We start from the raw sequence: 5,000 nt of genomic DNA on the forward strand, positions 1-5,000 counted from the left end.
AAGAATAACATTTTAAACATTCATGAGATACAAAAATAAGTGATACAAAATAACAGTTGTATGTGTGGGAATAGAGTGGCTGAGGTGTCCTAGAATGTGGCGAGATGTCATATTTTATGATAATATGAGAATAGTGTGATCATGTTGTGAGAAGAAACATATTAACAGAACAGAAAAATATTAAACGTTTATATGTGATACAAAAATGTGTGAAATAAACATGAACAAAAGAGGGGAAGGATAAATAAATTAGATAAATGTGGCGGAATGTCATGTTTTATGGTAATTTGATTATGGTGTGATCATGAAAAGAAACTCGCATTATCAGAACAGAAATTAAACATTGTGATAAAAATTAATGTGATCAAAAGAGGGAAAATGGAATAAAATAAATAAATTAAATAAATCAAACTCGGATGGACACTCATGTTATGTTGGCGCTGTGTTGGGGCAATTTCTCATTTTTGCATACTCAGCCGTATATTTTGTCCATTTTATGTTCCCCACTTTCTGATTAATGTTAGAGTTGGTGGATATGTTCAATCTGTCTTAAACATACCCATATATATATATATATATATATACAAGTATGTCTGTGAAGATCTGGAGTCTGGGATCCATGTTGAAGGGGAGAAGCGTAAACACCAGACTTAAATTGGAAGGTTTGCCCGACATTTCGGTCCTAGTCCTGGGACCGTCTTCAGGGGTGTGATGAGGTACAGTGATCAAAGAGCTTATCATATTGGCCGTAGTTGGAACTGGGAGAGGTAGTCCGCAAGCCGAAACTACCCGGGCTCCCCTTCCTCCTCCAATGGCTATGAGAACCAGACAACTGGTTACAACTTTACATAGCTAATTGTACACAATGGGTCTCATATACATTCTTAAAATTCACAAAGAACGAATAGAATAAAATAAATAAAATACACACTTGTATGACAACTTAAAAGATACAAATCATGGCAGCGAATACCAAACTACTGGTCACAATCGTGCACAGACAACTTTTCACAATAGTCTTCACATACATTCTTAAATTCACAAAGGTAACGGGCAGTGTACTCTTGGTCAAGAATATACAGATAGCGCATAAGCCACGCAAAACTGCATCACAACCTCACCAGGGTCATGGACACGGAAGCACCCACTCAGCAGGCGGGTGTAGCGTACCGCATTGGCTGTTTGGATTGTGATGCAGATTACATAGGCGAAACACAGAAGAAACTCGCTACCAGAATAGAAGAACATAAAAGGACAGTTAGACGGAAAACTGCATCACAACCTCACCAGGGTCATGAACACGGAAGCACCCACTCAGGAGGCGGGTGTAGCGTACCGCATTGGCTGTTTGGATTGCGATGCAGATTGCATAGGAGAAACACAGAAGAAACACGCTACCAGAATAGAAGAACATAAATGGGCAGTTACACGGAAAGATGCACTTTACAGACACATCAGCGAACAACAACACTACATAGACTAGGAGGGAGCGAGAGGGATGCACAGAGAAAACTTGAAGAAAAGAAAATTATTCCTAGAAGCGTGGACGACAAAAGAAGTTAGCGTAAATAGGTGCATAAACTTATACCCAATTTACCTGGACACAAGGAACACGATGACAGACTCAACATGTGTAATCGGAATTAATAACTTGAGTGAGAGAACATAAAGTTCACAAAGATCACAAACCTGTGATTCAACATGGTCTTGGATCACGTGCTGGACTCGTAATCGACAACTCTTTCCCTCCCGGAAAAAGAGCTCAGAGGTCATATATGACCGATCTATGGGTAATGCTGTGACCTTACACGCACACACACACACAACTCCCTGCCCACGAGAGCTATAGTAACGAATCGCAACGCAGCGACACTAAAATTATTTCAGGCCTGGGTGGAATTCGAACCCGGATCGCCGTTTATCCTATGTGTATTTTTGTATTTATTTTTGTATTTTTTGTATCTATTTTATTTTATTTCTTTGTGAATTTAAAATTGTATGTGGAGACTATTGTGAGCAGTTGTCTGTGCACGATTGTGACCAGTTGTTTGGTACTCGCTACCATGATTTGTATCTTTTCAGCTGTCGTACAAGTGCGTATTTTATTTGTATAAATGTACATATCAGCAGTTTTACTAATACTGTTACATATTATTTCAATAACAGCCGCCATTCATCAGCGCCTATTACTATAATTTCATTCCATGATAATGAAACCTTGAATGACTGTGTACATACTTTGAACGACGAGAATAAAAAGGCGTTCTTAAAACTGAAGAACCTGAATCTGAAAATAGTCAAAGCTAGTAGCGCAGCTGACTTCAATATGTATATATATATATATATATATACATATATATATATGTATATATATGTATACATGTGTGTGTATATTTGTATATATATATATATATGTTATGGAGGTGTGGTGGCAAAATGAAACGTTAACGCTAGAGTATGCAGCTTTATTCAGAACCAGACGTTTCGACCTCTTGGGCCTTCCTCAGTGGACTGAATACAGAATAATATATATATGTGTATATATATATATGTGTATATATATATATATATATATATATATATATATATATATATATACATGTATACACGCACACACACACACACACACACACACACACACACACACACACACACACACACACACACACACACACACACACATATGTATATATATATATATATATATATATATATATATATACATGCGTCTGTGTGTAAATATATAAGCTGAACTTTTCTTTCATACAAAAACTTTTTTTTTACATTTAGGAAATGCAGTAATCTAGTAATCTAATTCTTATTAAATGTATTTTCACCATTTTATACAGGCTACTCATAATTCACTGCGGCTTTTAGTGCTGACAGAGTATTTCGTGGCGTAATATATTGCCCACATACTTGGTCTCCACTGTAGATTTACACATATGGACATACACAAATGTACACTTGTACACATACACATACTGTATGTAGGTATGTGCATATACATACATGAAAAAATATAGTTTGAAGTTTAGATGTGCCAACCTACGGAACAGCCTACAAGAGAACATAGTGTGATGTAAAATGCTAACCTTATGTACATGTGAGTTTATAAAAAAGAGATGGAATTCATGAATATAACTACTTTCTTGTACATTAAAATCAATTAGATATGTTCAGGGAAAACACAGGCAGGCCCTAAGCTGACCTGATTCTTCTGGAATTGGATAGAATAAAGACTTTAACGCTATTATTATCGACAGTAACCACACAGGCTCGTTTCACACGTATCGAGTATTTGCCGTGCGCCGTTCACGACACGACGTCGTGCTCTCAAATAACCATGGGTGTCTATGACCGCTTTCATACATGCTCGTGGTCATGACGTGTGAAAGCATCCACAGTTACCCATGGTTATTTGAGAGCCCGACGCTGTATCATGGGCGGCACACGACGAAAAGTCGATACGTGTGAAACGAGTTTAATTTTTATTTTTGCTGCTGTCTGGTGATTTTATGCAGAAGAAGAAAATATTATGCAGAGGAAGGGACAAAAAACGACGTTGTAGTGAAGGTGTTAAGTGTTTGGTTCATTCAAAAATGCACAAGTGCAATAAACTGGCAGAAAGTGATTGGCCAATGTGACTTGCGCAAGTTGTAAGTTGAATATGCATTGCATGAAACGGGATATTTTATTCATAAAAAAATTACTCACAACACGGCTTGTGAGTTTATTCAGTGAAATGCTTCCCTGCTTACACCTTCATTCTTAAAAAAAATAATCTAACAACATTATCATTACTGATATTGATATGTTTATCATCTGCATGAAACATGACGAGACAAGGGATCTCACTGCCCAAATGCTTCAGAAAGTATGAGAGGACGTGGCCATCGAACCAACACTACTCCCACTAGGAGGAGAGAACTTCAGGCACCGCACTTCCAACATATCAGATGAAGCGCGAGTGGACGTCAGCGCAAGAGGTTTCTGGACACAGGAACAACTGGCACTCTTTAACATATGAATATTTGATCCAATGACCCCCTATTACAATAACCTAACTATTGAGGTGTCCCACTCCCGAATTGAGAATGAGAAAATCATGACGTACGATGGGTGTATACAAAATGTGGACCAGGGCTCATTCACTCCGATAACCTTCACGACTTCAGGTGGGATAGGTCCAAAGGCAGAGTGGATGGCAGAAAAGAAACAACATCCAAAGAGCGGTATTGCAGTGTGCATGAGGCTATCATTCTCACTCTTAAGATCAGCTCCCTGTGCCTGAGAGGTACCAGGTCCCCACCCGCTAAATCAGTACACATAACATACCTCGATTTTGAGCAGACTATAGTAGAAAGTAGGATAAATGAACTTTTGTATTAGGCTTCATTAAAGCAAAATAACACAAAATAATAAAAAGGGTAATCGACCAAAGTCATTGGCGAGAGAAGGGCTAATGATCTATGTCTGTGGGAGACAGATCCTGACTGTTTTCAGGGCACAGTTCCACGGGGATGGAAGTCGTTTAAGAAAAATATATATAGTAGTATTAGTAGTAGTAGAAGTAGTAATCTATGCAATAATAGCAATAGTAGTTGTAGCAGTAGTATTAGGAGTAATACCAATGTTATAAACATTTTCCTCCTTATATATATATATATATATATATATATATATATATATATATGTGTGTGTGTGTGTGTGTGTGTGTGTGTGTGTGTGTGTGTGTGTGTGTGTGTGTGTGTGTGTGTGTGTGTGTGTGTGTGTGTGTGTGTGTGTGTGTGTGTGTGTGTGTGTGTGTGTGTGTGTGTGTGTGTGTGTGTGTGTGTGTGTGTGTGTGTGTGTGTGTGTGTGTGTGCGTGTGTGTGAGAATGTGTGTGTATTTATACACACACACGTGAGGAACATGAATTCGTAAATGATACAGGAATTAAGTTTGACAATAGAAAGTTATATTCTAAGGCATTCTAAGTACTAGGAATCTTTATGAA

This window comes from Oratosquilla oratoria, chromosome 13 (assembly GCF_046742065.1).
Source record: "Oratosquilla oratoria isolate Oo_2021 chromosome 13, ASM4674206v1, whole genome shotgun sequence".
In the NCBI taxonomy this organism is placed as follows: Eukaryota; Metazoa; Arthropoda; class Malacostraca; order Stomatopoda; family Squillidae; genus Oratosquilla; species Oratosquilla oratoria.